The sequence below is a fragment of the Equus quagga genome, chromosome 10 (genome assembly GCF_021613505.1).
Source record: "Equus quagga isolate Etosha38 chromosome 10, UCLA_HA_Equagga_1.0, whole genome shotgun sequence".
Classification (NCBI taxonomy): Eukaryota; Metazoa; Chordata; class Mammalia; order Perissodactyla; family Equidae; genus Equus; species Equus quagga.
In genome coordinates, this window is record NC_060276.1 from 31,177,448 (window position 1) to 31,199,940 (window position 22,493).

At 36.9% G+C, this 22,493-nt stretch overlaps 1 long non-coding RNA gene across 1 annotated transcript in view; it reads left to right on the top strand.

The window, feature by feature from the left end:
- Window positions 1–22,493, top strand: part of LOC124245625 (uncharacterized) — a 67,346-nt gene that overhangs the window by 2,632 nt on the left and 42,221 nt on the right. The gene's annotated exons all lie outside the window — the stretch shown is intronic.

A 22,493-nucleotide genomic window follows, 5' to 3' on the forward strand; every position in this document is an offset into this window, starting at 1 on the left:
AAAATACTGATTTCAAAATGTTGATGTTGGGTTGACAGTGCAGTGCATTGCCACACACATTTACAATAGGCCCCAAAATGAGATTTTTGGCTTTCAATAATTGGCCCAAGGTTGGGTATGATTTCTGGAATTCTTTACACAAAATTTCTAGATACACTAACTATGGTACTTCAATTTTCTACCTTTTATGGTATCTAAGTCACCATTGAAAGCTTCCACCTGCTTTTAAACTTAAATTACAGAGTTAGCAAGGAGCATGAAGGAACTCTGCAAGCTAAGTTTTCAAGTATGGATATATTTGTCTCAATTACTTGACTTAGTATTCTATTCTGGTTTATTTTTCAAGTTTTAGAATTTAGAATAAGTCCAAATATGAAGAATTCTATGCATATGCTATTTATGCTTTCCTGTTTCTTAGTCAAAAAAGCTCACATAGAAGTTTTACTTTAATAAACGTCTGTTCACCACTAACACTGAAGATGCCAGAATTCAGCAAGAGCTTCTTGCCCAGAAATGTCACTTTAATGGAAGTGCAGTGGTCCATAGTTTCAAAGCTGCCAGGGTGCCCAGGTGGTGGCACCACCTCTCACTGCCTCGGTAATTTCCAGCAGATAAGTCATGCCTTAAACATGGATGCCCCTATTTGGATCCTAGTTGAGATTCCTGTCTAACAAGCTCAACAATATGATCCAGGTAGAACTCCATTTTAACGAACACGATGAAGATAGGCATTTTGATGTAACTAAGCTACCTTTGTGTTGCCCCAAATCTAAAAGGCCTTTTCAAAGGTTAGCATTTTCTCTAAGAAAGGAGCTTCAGACTCAGAGCTCTGTTCAAACTGCATTTCTTTCTGATCTTTCACAGCATCAATTTAACTCATAGAAGATTATTCACAAAGTCACCCAAATTGGTAGCTTTCCTATCTATATAAAAAAGGCTTGCACAGATGATCTTCAAGGTCCCTTCCAGTTGCTTCCAGTCAGGTTACAGGCACTAATGCATCTTTTTAACAGCACGTTGCATAGCACCTGGCACAAAGGAGTTCAGTAAATGTTTGTTGAACTAATGGTTATTTTATGGTTCTATTCTTGTAAAAGTAAAAGCAAAAACAAAAAGCTATATGTATACATATAGATCTCTCACAGATCCTATGAATCATTAGCCTAAAAGTTTTTGCCCTTTCCTTCCATCTGTGATTTTCAATCTCACGCATCTTTGTAATGAATAACTTAAAATCAATATCACAAAATTTCGAAAGTCATTTCTTCTTTCTGTGCTCCTTTGATGTCATAAGAGGCTCCAATTGCCCCGGTAGGTTTTCTCTCTGTCCATCCTACCTTTCTTTCCTGCTTTTTACAAGCGCATCCCTTTCTTTGCTCTTTTTCCTGTAGCTCTGCCCAACACTCTCACCAGTCCAGTTCACAATTTATTATGTGCACATAGTCTGAGTTTTCTCCTGAAATTTTCGTAGGGTAAATTATCCTTTTTATCCAGTTTTTAAAACTTCCTTTTTATAGTCTATTGAAAGGTGATTTCACTACATAATAGAAGTAAGAAATAATCTCGATTGATTCAATACTAAATAATTTCTTCTAATTCACCTAATTTTCTCAGTGTCTAAATGTATAACTGTGTACTAATCTATTTTAATTAATTGCTTCCTAATTTATCAGTTAATTTCCAGGAACCAATCTATTTTCCTTTCATCTTATAGTTTATATTCTATTCTATGTTATGTTTTAGGTTCTTGGATTGATCCTCAATTCTTTTTATTCAACATGTTACAGCTTGTTAAAAATACATCTTAATATCCACAGCAAATAGTGACATGAAACCTTTTAAAAAAATTAAGTGTGATTTTAAAGCTTTCTTTTATCCTTAAAATATCAGACACGGAAGAAATCCTGGTAGACCTGGAAAATTCTTAAAATTTTTTTTATCTAGAATATAAAAATTTGAAGTTATTTCCATTGTTTACTAAGTGAGAGGTGTTTTTATGTTTTCAACTCAAAATGTACACATGTATAACACATGAATGATAATTCCTTGAATAAGCACTTTTAAATATTTTTCAAGCCTCAGAGGTTATTACCATATGAATGTCTGCTCAAGCATGCTAATTATCTTACAAACATGTTTCCATAAAGGAATTATTGTGACATGTCCAAGGGTATTTTCAGATTCCCACTTCCACTTGTTAAAAAACATAAAAGACAAAATAATCCAATGAAATGTCTTTACGAGAATTAGGACATATTTGATCAACATTAACCTTTTACTATATAGATCCAATGAAGGTCACTATCGTCACTGGAAATGCTCAAAATTAAAATGTTTCCCTGGGTTTGCTGTCCGTTAAATACACAATTAGTTGACAACGTTCTTTTAAGTGCCTATTATGTTCTCAGCATTGAATTATTGTAAGCGACATGGAAAAGGTATGGTCTCAATGCACATGCGATTAATAATCTGATAATTCAATAGCAAAACTACCATACATGAAAAAATGAGAAAGCAATTCAAAATAGAATGTATAACGGATGCTGTAGGAATTCTGAAAAGAATGAGAAGACTGGGCTGAAGCAGTCAGGGCAGGCATCTTTTGTGTGATGGGACTTGAGCTATGCTTTAAAAGATGTGTAAAACTTGATAAAGCTAAGTGGAAATGAAAGGCACTCCATTCCTGGAAAGGAAGCAGAGGGACAGTTTAGGATGAGTTTCTGGGATTGCGCTTCCTTTTCTGGGCATCTGCTCCATGATCAACAAAACAAAAGCTTCGAATTTGCCTATCGTAAAGGTCCAGTGATAACATCAATTGGAAAGAAAGTTGCTTGAGATTCCATCTATTTAATTCATTTAAAAGATAAAGTATTTGTTATATTTAATTTAGAGATTGAAAAGACTTCTGAATCTTGTTTTATAATGATTAAACTGCTGGTTACAGAAGGTCTTGCTTTTGGTTACAGCAATTCTGAGTTACTTTAGATATAGGCATATTAATTCCTCCCCTTGAGGTTTGCATAACTAATTGGCACACAGCACATGTTTAAATTTTATTTTACTGAGGTCATATTGGCTTATAACATTGTGTAAATTTCAGGTGTACATTATTATATTTCAGTTTCTGTATAGACTGCCGTCGTGTTCACCACCAGTAGTCTAGTTTTTGTCCATCACCATACACAAGTGCCCCTTTACCCCTTCTGCCCTCCCCCTACCGCCTTTTCCTCTGGCAACCACGAATCTGTTCTCCTTATCTATGTGTTTGTTTATCTTCCACATATAAGTGAAATTTTAAGGTATTTGTCTTTCTCTGTCTGACTTATTTCACTTAGCATAATACCCTCAAGGTCTATCCACATTGTCATAAATGGGACGATTGTGTCTTTTTCAGGGCTGAGTAGTATTCCATTGTGTGTGTGTGTGTGTGTGTGTGTGTGTGTGTGTGTGTGTACATCTTTATCCATTCATCTGTTGATGGACACTTGGGTTGCTTCCATATCTTGGCTATTGTCAATAATGCTGCAGTGAACATACAGATGCACAAATCTTTTTGAATTGTTGATTTCATGTTCTTTAGATAAATACCCAGTAGTGGAATAGCTGGATCATATGGTATTTCTATTTTTAGTTTTTTGAGGAATCTCCATACTGTCTTCCATAGTGGCTGCACCAGTTTGCATTCCTACCAGCAGTGTATCAGAGTTCCCTTTTCTCCACATCCTAACAATTCTTGTCTTAACACATTTCTTGTCTTGTTAATTAAGCCATTCTGAAATGTGTGAGGTGATATCTCATTGTACATTGATTTTCATTTCCCTAATAATTAGTAATGTTGAACATCTTTTCATGTGTCTGTTGGCCGTCTGTATATCTTCTTTGGAAAAGTACCTATTGATATTCTCCGCCAAGTTTTTGATTGGGTTGTTTATTTTTGTCGTTGTTGAGCTGTATGAATTCTTTATATATTTTGGAAATTAACCCCTTGTTGGATATATGGTTTGCACTAATTTTCTCTCCATTGGTGGGTTGTCTTTTTGTTTTGTTCATGGCTTCCTTTGCTTTGAAGAAGCTTTTTAATCTGATTTAGTCCCATTTGTTTATTTTTTCTTTTGTTTCCCTTGCCTGAGTAGACATGGTATTCAAAAAGATACTGCTAAGACCAATGTCAAAGATGTACTGCCTATATTTTCTTCTACGAGTTTTATGGTTTCAGGTCTTATATTCAAGTCTTTAATCTATTTTGAGTTAATTTTTGTGTATGGTATAAGATAATGGTCTACTTTCATTCTTCTGCATGTGGCTATCCAGTTTTCCCAACACCATTTATTGAAGAGACTTTCCTTTCTCCATCGTATGTTCTTGGCTCCCTTGTCAAAGATTCACTCTCCATAGACGTGTGGTTTTATTTCTGGGCTTTCAATTCTGTTCCATTGATCTGTGTGTCTGTTTTTGTACAGTACCACGCTGTTTAGATTTACTATAGCTGTGTAGTATAATTTGAATTCTGAGACTGTGCTACCTCCAACCTTGTTCTTTTTTCTCAGGATTGTTTTGGCTTTTGGGGGTCGTTTGTTGTTCCATATAAATTTTAGGATTCTTTGTTCTATTTCCGTGAAGAATGTCATTGGGATTCTGATTGCAATTGCATTGAATCTGTAGATTGCTTTCGTATAGACATTTTAACTATTTTATTCTTCCAGTCCATGAGCACAGAATATCTTTCCATTTCTTTCTGTCTTTTTTGATTTCTTTCAACAATGTCTTATAGTTTTCAGGTATAGGTCTTTCACCTCCTTGGTTAAGTTTATTTTGTTTTATTCTTTTTGTTGGGATCGTAAATGGGATTGTATTTTTGACTTCTCTTTCTGCTAGTTCATCATTAGTGTATAGAAATGCAACTTATTTTCGTATGTTGATTTTGTATTCTGCAACTTTACTGTATTTGATGATTGAACATGCCTATAAATTACAGGGCAAGGTAGGTGAGTGCACTAGCTCACATGCATATCTTGACTTCACCATTTTGTGTGTCTGAGTTATAAAAGCATTCTTTTGGATGAAATATTCAACCTAAACCTTCATTAGAATGTAATTTCAAATATTGGAGGTTTCCTATGAGAAGAGTCTGTTAAAAATATACTAGATGAACCAATATTACTTCAGGAAAAAAAAGATATACTGGAGACCCTTCAGAATAAATTGTAGAGCATATGTCAAAATTCATAAGGATTATCCATAATTTTCTACACCACTAATCAGGCTCCTAAAAAATAGTCTGTCTAGCCTGTTATGTTTGATTGCTTGATTCCTAAGTATGTTAGGCCAGCTTCTGGGGAATTTAGGAGTGTGTGTGTGTGTGTGTGTGTGTATGACAGAGAGAAAGAGAGAATATAATTGGATTTTAAAATGCTATAAATATTTGAGTCTGTGTCTACTAAATATGTAAAATGTGATTTTAAAAATGACAGAGTCACAATATGGATGAACTTTGAAAACATTATGCTAAGTGAAAGAACCCAGTTACAAAAGACCGCATATTGTAGGATTACATTTATATGAAATGTACAAAAATGGAAAATCCGTAGAGACGCAAAGTAGATTAGTTGTTTCCTAGGGCTGGGGAGGTGTGTGGATTTGGAGGAAAATGGGGAGTTACTGCTAACAGGTTCCTTTTTAGGGTCTTGAAAATGTTCTAAAATAGACTGTGGTGATGGTTGCATAACTCTGTAAATACACTAAAAACCATTGAATTGTATCATTTAAGCGGGCAAATTGTATGGTATTGTCAACTTAAAAGCCAGTTGTCTTAGCCACAAAATGAGTTTATTCTGGAACAACCAAAAGAACTGCAACTCACTAAGTGCATGCTATGGCCAACCACAGGCAAATCCAGAGAGACAAAAGAAGGGATTTGCTTTTATAAGGGAAAAGGGGGGATTTGGGAGGGGCTGTTCTAAAACAAAAGTTGATTGGAGGAAAGTAAGAGTTCAGGGTAGCAATGGCTTCTCATTGGCTGAGCTACAGCACTTCTCATTGGCTGGACTGTTGCTGGGCAAGGAGAGAAATCTTCCTCCCTTCTGTTGTGTAGTAAAGTAGTAAATGCCTTCCTATTGGATGTGCAAGCCTACAGTGTCTTCCTGTTTGGAGTAATTAACTATATATGCTAGGGTGTGAGAGCTCTCCCTATGGGGCCTTCTTGACTCTAATTTTGTCGAGGTTGCTTTAATTCTACAGTATTGTGAGTTATATCTCAACAAAGCTGGTATTAGAAAAAAGAGATTGACACAATTAGCCTGCTTAAGCACAGGAAAACCATACTAATGAGGATATACATGGGATGGCAGAAAACAAATATATGAAGGATCTGTATTGCAAGAGACAAACTAAACTCAGAAATTGAAAGGGCCTTGGAAGATAAAGTAATCTACCTCTTAGCCAGCATGATTCCTTGTTTGTCACTATCATTGAAAGGACAAAGCAGTTCAATTTGCTGAAAACAGATTTAAAGATTATCAAAAACATTTTATTTATTTATTTTTAAATTTTTTGGGGGTGAAGAAGATTGGCCCCGAACTCATATCTGTTGCCAATCTTCCTCTTTCTGGTTGAGGAAGAGTGGCCCTGAGCTAACACCTGTGCCAGTCCTCCTCTATTTTGTATATGGGTTGCTGCCACAGCATGGCTTGATGAGTGGTGTAGGTCCACACCTGAGATCTGAACCTGTGACCCCAGGCTACTGAAGCAGAGCGTGCTGAACTTAACCACTGTGCACTGGGCTGGCCCCCAAGAAACATTTTAAGCAAATCAAATAAGCCAGAAACAGAACTCAGGTAGCAAAAGATGATATTTCTTCTTTGATACATTTTAAAAAGTTTAAGTAATCATGTTACTATATTGATTTAAAGATTTAAATCATGCCCAGGTTTTAATAACTAATTGCAGTTAGAAATAATTGGATAATAATAATCATGGGTCTAAATAACAACAAGCTTCCTTAGAAAGTGTCACAAAAGGATTGAGGACAAGAAGTTTCATTTTGAATCAACAAACATCTCTTTGATAATTCAGAACCAAGAATGCTTTCACTGGTTTGTTTCTTTATCAATACCATAGGGTCACCTGAACAAGGGGGTAAACGGAATGTAAAGCTGTCCGTTCAGAGAGGCATTCCCTTTCACACATTGGGCAGCATTATGTAAGTTGTATCCCATTTAGTGCATGGAATGGCGTAGGTCCATAACTAAGCTTAACTAAGCTTTTTAAAAATTTTTGAATATTTGGGAGTCCTCTGGATAGGACATCATGTGAAATGAGATCAGACTCCTAAGGAATATTTTAAGCAGGAGTCAGCAAACATTGTTTATAAAGGGCCAGATAGTAAATATTTTTGGCATATACGCCATATAGTCTCTGCTGCAACTACTCAGCTCTGCTGTTGTAATACAGAAGCAGCCATAGACAGACAATAAGTAAACTAATGGGCATGATGGTGTGCCAATAAAACTTTATTTATGAGGACAGTGGCAACAGATTGGGCCTGCCAGCTGTAGTTAGCCAGCTGACCCCAGTCTAGGTTCCTGTGCTTGCTCCAATATGGACTTGGCATCTGGATGGAGTTGTGTTCTTAAAGCAGTATTTAAGAGTTGGTTCATGACTGAAGATATGAAACAGATTAAGACAGAAATTAGTACCCTGCCCTTATCACAATCTTAGGTCTTCGCAATCTTTAATAGCAAGCAATTGATGAATGGCTATATTCTACTCTAATTTCTTTTTCGTCTTTCAAACTTGAATGTAATCACAATGGCAAAGTTTCACCAAGGGGAAAAAGTGACAACAACTACAACGACCTCTTATTCAACTCCTTCTATGTGGCAGGACTTGTACTAGGAACTTTACATATATTATTTCATTTAATGCTAATAACTATTTCATGAATGGAAGCAGTATTTTTATGTGAGAAAACTAAGGCCCATGGAATAAGTAACTTTTGCCCAAGATATTTGGCTCGTAATGCAGGAGCTGGGGGCCGCAGGAAACAGGGTAGGGGAGTATTCCATCTCATGTCTGACTCTACAGCCTGGCACTGAACCACGGGATCTTACAGGAAATGTTCACTATACTTTATCCCAAGGAGTAAAGCGCGGGAGCACAGCTGAGTATGTCACCGTTCTCACTTCCATGGAAAATTGGTTAGCCCATTAGTGGTAAATCTCATAGATAAACAGGCAGGTTTATCACACTCATGCCTAATCCAGTGTTAGCTGTGTATAGTAGCATATATGTATTTTCATAATTCTACACATGGTGTTTTCATTCCACCAAATGGCACTGTCAACTTTGAAGACTAAGTCAGTGGATCCATGTAATAGCAATTTACGCTGATCGCAGCAGGAAGAATATAATTCTGTCTTCCTCTTTAGTAATATTTTAAGGTAATGTCCAGGATTAATAATGTAGATGTTTTAGTACTGTGAAGACTGGAAGAGAAGGGTGTTTTATTTTCAATCTATATTCTATGGGATATTAAAATATAGGATAATTTCAGTGAAAAATTTATCAAACCAGTTTTGTTTGTTACAGATACAAAACAATGGATTTTCAGTTTATCCTCTAGGCAGGATATAGACAGAGGTGTAATTTATCAGATTTTCCAGAAAATACACCATTACAGCCCAAGTTGTCCTATGTGATGAGCTCTGAATTAGGGGTCACATGAATCATTGTGGGAGTGTGGTTTTAAGCAAGTTAAATATATTCTAAAATAAATGTGTTGATAACAAAAACACCCATAACATATGGCTGGTATTTTATTTGATTTCATTTAACACAGAGTCTCTTGAAGCAACAAATTTAACAAGTAAAATAATTTGATAATTGGAATCATAGAATTTTTGTATTAGAAGGAACATTATAGACTATCTCCCTCACTTTACAGATTAGTAAAACTGAGGCCCACAGGAGTGAAATGACTTACCCTAATCTTTTGGTTCTTTCAAAGTCCTTTTATAAGGTTACTTTAACAGGTGGCATTTTGAGAATTATAATTTTCTGTCTATGTAATTCAATTTTAAGTGTGGATTTGCAAATATGCTAGATAATGATGCATTCCAGTGACACTGCCGTAACTTCTGCCTGGAACTAAAGTGGAGGCTCTTCCAGCTGTCAGTTTCCTGGAGAAGGGAGGTCAACAGTAGGGTACTGGCTGAGGTCAAATAGCAGGTAGGGTGTAAGTGGGTCTCCAAAAGCCCTGCACCTATAGACCACAAAGTAGCGCCAGCACTGACCAAGATTAGGAACTCTGTCAACCAAAGGAAATGCAAAATCCAAGCTTCAAGGACCTAATCAAAATGAAGGTTTGACAAGGAGGCAAGGTAAGGCAAGGAAACCTGTATAGCAACCCAGCAGAGAGGATTTGCTGGTTTTGAGACAGTGCCCCCCACAGATCACACAATGCAAGGATCCCTTATTCCAACTGCTCTTTGAGTCGGCTCTCTATTAATTACTCTGATTCTAAGAGGCATGAAAGACACTACTTTATTCCTTGGGAAGCCGGAGTGAATGATTCACATGATTAGGAACAGTTCAGTGTCTGCAAAGAGGTCACTTGTCAGGTCATTCCACCACACAATGGAGAGACTTCTAGTTTGCTTCCTTAATTCTCCTTTCTCCCTTACCTTATTGTTGAGTATACCAAATTCCTTCTCTTCTGGTGGAGGAGAATGAAGCCCTTTCTCTTCATCAAATCTGAGAAATAGATTCTAGCCTTATTTATCTTTTCCAGCTTCTTTTTTTAACCTTGATTGAAGCAGGTACTGCTCATTAAAATGGCATAATCATTCTGGATCAGTGTAAGTTACAACTTTAGCAGAGCTGAAGACCCACCAAGGTGAGAGACATAGGTAACAGATTGCAAAGGATTGGCAGTACTTCCTTTAAACCCAAATATGAATATCGCCTCTCCTGCCTCCTAGCAACATATGATTATGTGTTAAATCTCCCCAGATACACACAACAGATGTGCAAGACGAGAACCAGTTGTCCAGGATTCTTCCTTCTTTAAAATTTGTCTTGGAATATTTAAAATAGTAATATGTATCATTCTTTTTACTAGAAACGATTCAGAACATTAAGGTCTTTCCTATGCCTTCTTTTCCATTTTGAATTAAATATGAATTTTTAAAAGATGAATCAATACTTCCATTAATATTTATATCAACTCAATTTTTTTGTGGAGGAAAGAAAATCCTCTGAAGGTTTGGAACAACTCAACCTCCAAAGTGCAGGTCAGAAAATTGGGCTAATTGAATGCTTATTGGTAGTAGCGTAGTTTTTCCAAATGTCTCATAGTGTTTTATAAATAATTAGCAGTATAAATTCAGTTTCTAAAAGGGAAATTGATAGATAATTTATAAAATGTGTATGACGTGTATGAAAGGATAAAGCATGATATAAATTCAAGAAATGCATAACCATTAGTAGGTTTTTCAGTTATTTAAAATTATGTAAAATGAAAGTGCCATGCTCAAAGCAAATTTCCGTGTTTTCAGTTTTTCCTATTAAAAGCCATTACATTAATTATAATGCTTTGTTGCTTTGTGGAAGCTAAATATTTGCTTAAACATTAACATCTACAAACTGAAAGCCAACATCTTAAATCTCAGTACAGGGTACAATTTTTTTCCGTGATCACTAAGATAGGTCATTTCAATTACTTCCCTGAAAGTTTAATAGAAATCCTGTGGAATGGCTATTGGTTTGCACTGCTCAACAACTCAATCTTTATTGCAAAACACTTTCTTTTGTAACACTATTTAACACATTTATAGATCATTCAATTTTATAAGAAGTGAGTTTCCAAGGTACATGCTGATTTTGGCAATGTTTTTTGGAATATGAAAACATGAAATTAGATAAACACAGTATAGTTATGATGCAACATGAAGGTTGTTGTTTTTCTTTGGTACCCTTCTCCATATTGCTTCAGACAGCTGTTCTCTTATCATTGGTTACCTTCTGGCATGTTGTCTGGAAAGCTGGGTGATAAATATTCATGACATTTTAAAGTAATTGCAAGTAAAAAATGGTTGCATTGAGAATCTATTTTAGTTCCTTCTTGGTTTCTTTTCCTCCTCAATGTTGTGGGGTCATAAGTTTCTAAAAACTTTAAAAAGTTATTAATTTATCTGTTCCAGGATCTTCTCGGGGATGCACAAAAGAGGAATTATTTCTCCTTTTCTAAAATCAAATGCAAATGATCAGATATGTAAACCTTAACATGCAAATTAGTGAAACATTCCACAGATTTTCTGCTGCCACTTCCCACCTTGTCCCCATATTCGCTGATATTCTAGCCAAACCAGATATTTCATTTCCCAGATATGCCTGTATACCTATACAATCCAGTTTTAGGGGTGGAATGGAAAACACGTGTGTTTAGGAACGAGTCAGAATTGGATTTGAATCTGTTTCTTACTCTCTGTGTGGCTTTGAGAAAGTCACTTCATCTCTGCATGCCTTGGTAACCTCATGTGAAAATTCAGAGAATTAGCACTTCAGCCTTGTGCTAGGTGTATAGTATGTGCTCAATTAACTGTTATTGCTGAAGGGTCAAATAGCACATATATAATAGTATTGGTAAATAGTACCTCTTATCATTTATCCTCTGTCCCTCTGTGAGGTCTGCTTTCATGTTCTTTTTTAACCTAGCAAATCTCTAACCATCCTTCAAGTCCCACGTCAAATGACGTGTCTTTGGAGATGACTTCTCCAGCCCCTCTAGGCAGCGCTAAGGAGTCTACCTCTGCATTCTCATAACGTCTTATACCTAGCTCTCAGAGCATTGTGTTGCCATTGTTGATTTGTCTATTTCCCCAACTAGATATATGAAGCTCCTGAAGGGCAATGATTCCACCTTATTGGGCTTTGTATCCCTGTTTTCTAACTAAGTCCCAGGTATGTAGTGGAGCAAATATTTGATAAAAGATGAAGAAGAGACTGAGTTGTCTGCCACATCTTTTACTAGAATGTAGGATTTGCCTATGCTTTTTAATTCGCATAGCTATCTTCCCCACTAGACCACGACATCTAAGGGAAGGCCCCTTTCCTTGCGTTTGTAGTGCCGACACAGTGCCTGGTTCAATAAATGTCTGTTAAGTTAATGTAGGCAAAATCTTTCTTTAGAGCTCTTTCACCCATTCTTTTCCTTTATTTGAGTAACTCTCCTGCATTTCACAGGATCCTTAAAAATATCTGCCTTTCCATGTGTGCTCTTAGTCTCTGCCTTCTTTTGCTAAATACCAAAGGATAGGTTTGGATTAGATAAGTTCATCTGTGCTAATATGTTATTAGCTGACTCCTTACTATCCCTCCCAATCTGTGTCTCAATCTAGCTGTAACATAATGTCCTGGCAAATGATGTATATCAGGCCTCAGGACAGCTTGTTTGAGGGGGTTGGGGGCGATACTTGAATGCATAATGCCTATCTTTCAAATTTCATTGTATATGGTGACTACTCAGTGTGTTAGTTGGCATGTCTAGCCCTGGGAGAGGTGTGGTATGTTAGATATGGTGCATCAACCTTTGAAATCCCTGTGTGTTTTTTTTGCAGGAATTATTCATCCTGAGCTAACATCTATTGCCAATCTTCCTTTCTTTTTCCTTCCCCAAATCCCCCCAGTGCGTGGTTGTATATCCTAGTTGTAAGTCCTTTTAGTTCTTCTATGTGAGATGCCACCACAGCATGGCAACTGACAGACAGGCAATGTGGTTCTGCAACTGGGAAATGAACCCTGGCTGCTGAAGTGCTGAGAGGACCAAACTTTCACCACTTGGCCATCAGGGCTGGCTTGAAATCCCTCAGTTTTGAACCTGTCCTTTTAAATATGGAGGATTAAATTCACCATGTCTAATTCCCTGCTTTGAATTTGGGAATGCTCAAGTAATGACCTCCTATGAAGCTGGGAGAAAAATCTTGGCCCTACCTCCCTTCCAGATTACCTGAAGCAACCCTCGCTTTGTTTTCATTTGCCCAGCAACCAAGAAGGGACCATTTTCCATGCTGATTTTAATATGAAGGAATTGGGTTCTCGGTGGCTGCTAACAAGTAGTGTGCTAGAATTATCTCTGTCCCATCAGTCTATCAAGCGTGATCAATACAAAGTTAATATGGATGCCTAAGATTCTTTGGTATTTTCTCATGTAAAGTTGGTCTTTGTTGGGGTGGGTCAAATATCCCACGTGTCATCTTTTCAGTCTTTTACTTACCAAAATCGACCCCCTACCCAACCATCCAACGGTCAAGGAAGGAATAAGACATTTCTCTTATGATTACAATTTAAAATTCTTGAAGGAAATCTTTTTCTGTTAAAAAAACTCATAAATATTAATGATGTCATGTTGAGCAGTTGTTGTACCGGATTGTACAAGAAGAAACATTTTGGTCTAAGAGTTCTAAATTAGAATGTAGTTAGACTGAGGATTGTTAGTAAAATTTCCTTTTGCTTTATTCTGATGCTTGTTTTATCTGCCTTCAGACATCTGTTCCCAGAGACTGTTGTCTTTACTCCATATCCCCCTCTTTCAATTAAGGAGACAGATAAGCAGTTGTCTTGAGAATATAAGGTCACTGGCATTCCCTAAATGGATTCCAGTGCCTGCTACAGAAACAAGTGGTGAGTGTTCTCTGTCACTTGCAAACTATAAATTAATTAAGTTGACAACTTTTCCTTCTTTATGTTATTCTTTCAGAGGGACTTTTGAAATACCATTTGTTGCATTTTCTGATTATAAAAGTAACATATGGTCATTGTAGAGAATTGATAGTACAGAAAAGTACTTAGAGGAGAATAAAAATCTCAACACCTAGAGATAACAGCTGTTAGCAGTTTGATTTATTTATGGCTTTTTTTGTGCATATAAAACATTTTAAAAGGAAATCAGGATCTCATTATGCATAAATTGCTATATCTTGGATTTTCAAAGCATCCTTGCATTTGAAACATGTTCAAGTACCATTAAGTATTTGAAAACACCATTTTAAATTGCTATATAATATTTTGTCATATGAATATAAATATACCACAGGTTGTTTATTAAAAATAACATTCTTTTATTGTTGAACATTGTTTGATTCCAATTTTTCCATTTTAAAAATAATTCTGTACTTGATCTTTATCTGAATTTTTGATTGTTTCTTTAGACGAGATACAAGGATACTCACTGGGTCTAAGTGTGTGATTTTTTTTTTCACCAAAAAACATTCATGGTAAGAATTTTAAGATTGTTGTAAAGAAAATTTATACCAATTTACCCAGCCACCAGCGGTGTTTGGAGTGTGCCTGTCCATTTCACTGAACTCTCTCCCAAATAATCATTTAAAAGTTCTTAATTTGATTGGCAAAAATGGTAGATTCCACTGCTATTTTTAAATATTGAACATTAAAAAAATATGGCCATTAGGTTCTTGAACTTGTCTCATGTGTATTTATCTCTGTTCTTGTTCTTTACCCATTTTCCTTTTTGATTTATGGGTGAGCTTTTTAATATTTCAAATCTATCATCCCTTTTTAGTGTTCATTGCAAATATTTTTCCCAGTTTGTGGCTTGTCTTTTAGGTTTTCTTGTTTAGTAATGGCTTTTCAGCTTCATTTTTTTTCCATTTGCGTGTGGTTCAAATCTATTGATTTTTCCATTTGCAATTTCTTCCATGGCTTGTATGCTTAAAAATTCCATTCTAATTCCATAGAGTTCTTTGGTAGCTTTAATTAGTCATACTTATAATTTTAAAGGCAAGGGATTTGTTCTACACAACTGCAAATATAACTATAGCTGCACTTTGTTCATTTTAAATATTTTATAGACATATTTGGAAGTGCCAGTTACAAAAGTAGGAGCAGCTGTAATTCCTTTTAAACAGGACCGTGTGTGGAGAGAGTAATTTTTAAGAAGTCTTTTGAAAAAAGACTTGAAATGTTGACATTTTATTGCAGTGAACAACTGTGTTGATTGAATGTTTCACATTATTCATTTCACATTGTGTAAGAGCTTTGTAACTCAAGGCAACACACACTCAGATTGAAGAATTCCCCAGCAGTTTATACTATGAGGATTATCTGATTGTAGCCTTATTTCCAAATAGCTAAAACAGAATTTCTTAAATGGTGGTCTTTGGACTCCCTGCATCATAATCACTTCGATTATTTATTAAAATGGAGATTCCTGCATCCTCCCTCCAAACATACTAAATCACATCCCTTGGGGTTAAGCTCTCAGAAGCCACATTTTGACAAGCATCCCAGGCAATTCTGGTGCACTCTAAAGTTTGAGAATCTCTGGGCTAGGGAGGAACATTAGTTTAAGAAGTGGACCCATTAGAGGCAAAGAACAAACAGTAAGTATGTGGGAATTTGCGGTCAAAGATAGATCTGGAACCAGTATGTCGGTCAATAGGCAGAAAGGAGAGTCAGAATGCAACAGGGCGTAGGTGAAAGAGCACTGGTCAGAAAATGAGAAAAAGGAGCTCTGGCACTTAATATCCTTGTGTCCTGGGGCGAGTCACAACTCTTCGGGCTTCTTATCCTTAAAATGTGGGTAAGAAATACATGTACCTAAGTATAAAGGATTGTAAGGACCAGGTGAAATAACAAATGTAACAGTGCTTTGTAAAGTTCACAGGTTTTTTCGTCAATAATAGAATCAAAGGAAGTGCTGGTGGTGGTCAACATCTCGAAGATATGGCACCAGGTACCAGTGACTCAGTGTCGACAAGTGTTAGAGTTCAGGGTCAAAAAATCCAGTCCTGAGGCCGGCCAGGTGGCATAGTGGTTAAGTTCACACGTTCTGCTTTGGCAGCCCAGGGTTCGGATCCTGGGCGCGGACCTACACACTACTCATCAAGCCATGCTGTGGCGACATCCTACGTACAAAATAGAGGAAGAGTGGCACAGATGTTAGCTCAGGACGAATCTTCCTGAAGCAAAAAAAGGAAGATTAGCAACAGATGTTAGCTCAGGGCCAATCTTCCTCACCAAAAACCCCCAAAAAACAAATCCAGTCCCTGGAAAGACTTGATGTGGGGAGTGGTGATGAGGGGAGGGAGAAGGCAGGACATCAACTGAAGGACTGCAGGAGAAGAAGCACAAGTTATTGGCAGACCCACATCAGAGAAGGAACAAAGCTGTAAGGCTCTTTCAGTGGTCTCAGTCTTACTGAGTGGTGTGAATAATAGCCGCTAAATTCCTTGATGGGGCTTCACACCACACCTGCCTCCATTTAGAATCAGGATTGGGTTAGGGTGTGAGGTAAGGACACACCTATAAGAGGTGATTCGGTTAAACTGGTTCTTAGAATTAGAGGATTGAGAGCTATGGGGGTTGAGGGGAGGTGGAAGGAGTCCAAGTATGTACTTGTGTTGTCACCATGTCAGGAAATGGGAAATATGCCTTTTGAACAATCTAATTTTCCTTTTGAACTTCTCTCCTCTATAGAATTTCAGTTGCCTTTAGGTATTGCAAAATTAATATATTCCTGTGTTGTTAAATCTCAGGGGTAACAAATAGACTATATAGCACTAAATATAAATATACACTAAATATATATATATATAACACTAAATATAGATATACATACATGCATATACATGCAGCCTGATGCAAGCTCTATTCCTTAAGTATAGTGGAAAGAGCTTGGGCCTCAGTCTGTCACGATACATTTGAATTATTCCTGAGTTGGAATTCTCTCTCAATTTTTCACTATCTTTGTGATCTTGAATATGATGTATATGAGCCACCATTTTTTAAGTCTGGAAAATGGAGATAAAAATTTCTACTTGCATGGTTATTTGAAGATTAAATCAGATATAATAGTAAAAGAACCTAGTAGAATGACTGGCACATAGTAAGTGCCCAATATCCTTTTTTAATTGGTTAATCAAATTTCAATAATTCCTATCTGATTTTCTAATATAGTGCCTAAACTCATTACTTTAGCCCTGGTCCTATGGGATCCACAATTCTTCCTCTCTAGTTTTAGCCCTTTTTGCTTGATCCATCTCTTTGCTCTCTTTCTCTTTCACGTTTCCTCCCCCCTCCCACCTTTATTTCCAAGGAAGCTAGGCTCCTTTGTTCTGGAATCTAGGACCACGTCTCTCTAGATGAAAAGTTCTGTCCTTAGCCTCCTGAATAATGAATATACTCCTCTGGTCTTCTACTTAGAGGACCCTCTCTAAACTAGCGCCATACTTTTTTCATGGCCCCTTTTAAAACTTTTATTTTTCATCATTTAACTTGTTGTTGTATCAAAGATTTTTTTTTAAATCTCCCCTCCCCTTATTCCAGAATAACTTTTCTAGCCCTTCAGTGTTTGTCATCCTCTTCTGGCCACATTCAAGTCTTCCTATAGATATGCAAACACACCCTGACCTAAAATCCAACTCATTATGGATGACATCCAATCAGGCTGGAGTTGTTACCGCTTGGCTTTGAGAGTATGATAAGAGACCTGTTTTAAGACTGGAGAATACACTGCATTTACAGTCAATACTCACTTCAGCTAAAGCTCTCTATTTACCCGCAGGGGCCCAAGAACTTATTCTAATTGCTGAGCTTTACTTCCTTTGTCAGTGGGGAAAATGCCAAAACCTTTCTCTTCTTTCTCTCTGCATCCAAGTAGTCCTGAATGACAGAACTGCAAAGTCTTTTATTTTGAGTTAACAAAAGGGAAAAAACTCCTTTCTAAGGTATTTGCTTGGAAGCCCCCACACATCTGGGTGTGCCTCTGATCTGCTATGGTTAGTACAAAATAAAAACAGTTCACAAATCCATTCAACAAACATTTATCAAGAATTTGTGATGTGCAATGTAAAGTTCTGAATGAGGAGATTAGGAGGAGTAAACATGGACCCTGCTGAGAGCTCAGAGTTTATCCTTGAATAGGGGAGATAAGCCGCAAACAACTATACTACACAGCATAAAGGGATAAGTGCCAGGGGAGGGGCACAAAGGAAATAGAATGCAACTTCAGAGAAGGGAGAGATTCCTCCAGGCTGAAAACCTCATGGGATTAGTTTCCCTCAGTGACTGACCAAATGCTATGTCGGTCTCATGAAGGCAGTTTCAGCAACAAGATTTTAAGGTATTTCAACTCAATATAAGGAAGAGAATGAAATTCAATTGTCTCAACAGTGAGCATAGTGTCAGTGGATAAGGGCAGCCTATGGGCGCCAAAAGCCCCTGACAATTGCAGTGCTGCATCTGTAAAGCCTTCTTTCTTTTCCTCAGGTTGTGGAAATAAAATAAAACAGTTCTCAAAAAGGGCAAAGTGGAGAATTTCCAATTTTGTCCTTTAATAAATGGTTTGTTGGCATTGAATAGAATGAAAATAATGATAGGTCTTTTGCCACCAAAGCATAATGACCCTTGTGGCCTTTCTCCTCACTTTGTACCCTGTACTTTGGATGGTAAACAGCAATTTGAGTGGCAATATTGAAAAAGATTTTAACCCTCTGTTGCTCAGCAAGCTCGAAGCAGACACAGAGTCCACATTGTGCTTCCTGAGCTAGGACTAACAGCAAAAGGGTGTTCCTGAATTTTCTCCCTTCCCCCAAGCTCACTGAAACAGAAAGTGTGGTATTAACAGATATAGGGCCCCAATTAAGAAGGCAGAGAATTCGTGGACAGCCAGAAAACTTATAAACCTAGAGCTTACCCTTACATTGATATTGATACTGCGTGGGAACTTAGAATCTAAATTCCGTAGATGAAATTATTACCATACTAAACTTTTTTAAAAAGTTAAACTTGTTTACTGTCAGGGAAAAACGTCATTTTTTTTTCTCCACAGAGTAGTGTCAAAACTCTTTGTTTTTTAAAGATGGTTAAATTATAAAACCTGACTCTGAATTTTAAATGCCACGGATTCACAGGGTGGCCAGATTCAGCAAACAAAATTACAAGATGCCCAGTTAAATTTGAATTTGAGGTAAACAACCAATAATTTTTTAGTGTAAGTCTGACCCATGCAATAGCTTGCGACCCTAAACTTAGAGAGCATTGCTTGGTTACGTAATATTCCAGTGGGCTGGTTACATTTTAGGAGGCCGGCTTGCTTTTAGGCCCTGGTTTTTCATCCTTCTCCATTTCTGCACGTCTCCTCAGCATACAAGATTTCTTTGAATGAATGGAAAGATCTTCTGTGAAGAAGACTATTCATTACATAAATGAATTATTTTAAAGCCCTGCACCGCTCTGCAAAAAAAAAGTGAACACAAAGCCTCTTTTTGGTCCCCTCTTTGTGCCATCCCAATTGCTCTTCGCTTGTTGGTCTGGGTCGACTCATTCAGATAAGTGCCTCAGCTCTCTGCTGTTCGTGGTGTGCAGGCTCAACCCGAATGAGGCGGGGGTGGGGGCTGGGTGGGGGAGGGAGGAGTCTAGGAACTGAGTCAAAAAAGTAATAACATTGTAAATGAGAATTGGAGAGCACCCAAAGTGGCTATGTTGTGAGCCAAAACGTAGACCTCACGTGGAATTTTCCTTTAACTAAAGAATCTCACCTCATCAAATATAACTCAGATGCTTTACCTGTTCTGGCCATTTCAATGAGCATTCAGTTCTCACTTCTATGACAGGGTTCAAAACTGTCTTAAAAGTTGATGATGCTGTGTTTAGTTCTTACCAATTTTGCAAGGAAAAATGTATCTTCTTCACATTTGAATACTTTGATGTTGGCTTCCAGGATTACTTAATTACTCCTCATCTGAAAAGGAGATTAGTTCCCTCCCCATCAGGCGACCCCGAAGGCAGATTGTAAGTATGACAAATAGTACAAATGGATGTGAATAACATAGACTATTCCCTAAACATGTAACAGTTTTGGGAGGGACATCAAATTATGCAAACAAAAACTGTAAGAAATATTACAGATTTTCAGTAGTATTGCTTTATTATATCATAAGAAAACCTTTTTCTCTTCGCTGAGGAAGATTCACCCTGAGCTAACATCCACTGCCAATCTTCCTCCTTTTGTATGTGAGCCACTGCCACAGCATGGCCACTGATAGATGAGTAGTGTAGGTCCATGCCTGCAGACTGAACCCAGGCCAGCGAAGTGGAGTGCACCATACTTAACCACTAGGCCACTGGGGCTGGCCCAAGAAAACCTTTTTATGAAACCCTGAGACAGCTTATCAAGATTTTAACTCTATTATGACAGATATCTTTGATGATGAAATAACCTTGAAATCATATTCACTTTTAAAAATTATTGCTTTTCAAGCATTTTGTATAAATTCTTTAACTTTTTAATTTAAAAATTATTTACACACTCCCATCCTTTGTTTATATGCTTTGTTAAAACGCACACAGTATTTTTGTGTACTGTACTTACTTTAAATCCCATGAGTTATTGAGTTATGTAGGCAATATTACTTTATTTCACTGATGAGAAATATTGAGGTCCAGAGAGGTTAAGTGATTTTCAGAAGGACACACAGCAGTAAGTCCTGAGCTGCCTCTAGAAATGAATAAGAACTCTAGGCACTTTCACATGTAATGTCTGCCCTCTCAGGAATATTTGAATGGAAATATATTTGTGTGTTTCTGTTTATGATGATTATTAAATCTTTTGTTCAGCCCCCAGACACTACACAGTCTCGAAAAGATATCACGCCCCCAAAATGCTGACATAAGCAAAACCACAACTTAAGATCAATCATCAATGTTGATTGAAAAAATATTTTTCTGGGGGGCTGACCCAGTGGCATAGTGGTTAAGTTCGCACACTCCGCTTCAGTGGTCCGGGGTTCACAGGTTTGGATCCCGGGCACAGACCTACACACCACTCATCAAGCCATACTGTGCCAGCATCCCACATACAAAATAGAGGAAGATTGGCAACAGATATTAGCTCAGGGACAGTCTTCTTCACCAAAAAAAAAAATTTTTCTGTTTGTAACTTTATGCTATATACATTATACAATATGTCTTTTGCCCAAGGAAGCTTTAATTATAGAAACTAAATTGAAATAATTGCCTACATGTAGATAAAAAATTATTTTTACAGTGATTTAAAAATTTTCCATACCATAAAATGCATATATTTGACAATAGTATTGGCATTTAAATAAATATGTACAGTAAACCACACTAAGATTCTAATAATATAAAATGTATGCTAAACTATTATAGGTTAGCATTAAGTATACATTTTTACTGTCATTTAAAAAAATTTGCCAAGCAAATTAATCCAGTCTGCAATCCTTAACACATGAACTCTGAGAATTTTTCAAGCACACATACACATGCATGCAGAGATGCACATATATATATATTAATATACTGATTGTAGAGTATTCTTTTCAAAAAAAATCTTGACAAGGCTTTGCATGAAAACTTCCTTAGGTTGGTTTAACTTCACGTACATCCTCAAAAATGAAAACTGCATATTTTAACATAGTGGAAGTTCTACTCAGAGCAATTGGGCAACAAAAAGAAATTAAAGGCATTCAAATTGGAAAGGTAGCAGTAAAGCTATCTGTATTTGCAGATGAGCTGATTGTATGTATAGAAAATCCTGAAGAATCCACAAAAGAAGTTAGGGCCCGTGGTGCAGCGGTTAAATGTGCACTTTCTGCTTTGGCAGCCCGGGGTTCCCCGGTTCGGATCCCAGGTGTGGACATGGCACCGCATGGCAAGCTGTGCTGTGGTAGGCGTCCCACATATAAAGTAAAGGAAGATGGGCACGGATGTTAGCTCAGGGCCAGTCTTCCTCAGCAAAAGAGGAGGATTTGCAGCAGTTAGCTCAGGGCTAATCTTCCTCCAAAAAAAAAAAGAAATTAAAGTTAATAAATGAATTCAACAAAATTACAGGATACAAGAGCAACATGCCAAAATTAATTGTATTTCTATACAGTAGCAATGAACAATCCAAAAAGGAAATTAAGAAAACAATTCCATTTACAATGGCATCAGAATGAATAAAATTCTTAAGAATAAATTTAACCAAGGAGGTGAAAGATTTGTACACAGAAAACTACAAAACATTTCTGAAAGAAATTAAAGAAGCCCTAAATAAATGGAAAGACATCCTATATTCATGGTTTAGAAGACTTAATATTGTTAAGATGGCAGTTCTCCCCGAAGTGATGTACAGATTCCATGCAATTTCTATAAAAATCTCAATTGCCTTTATTGCAAAAATGTAAGAACCAATCCTCAGGTTTGTATGGATTTGCAAGGGGTCCCAAATAGCCAAAACAGTCTGGAAAAAAACAATGTTGGAGGACTCACACTTCCAGATTTTAAAACATACTACAAAGCTACATTAATCAAAAGAGTGTGGTACTGACATAAGGATAGACATATAGATCAATAGAATAGAATAGAGTCCAGAAGGAAACCCTCACATTTATGGTCAATTGATTTTTCACAAGAGTGCCAAGAACATTCAATGGGGAAAGAAAAGTCTTTTGAACAAAGCTGCTGGGGCAAATAGA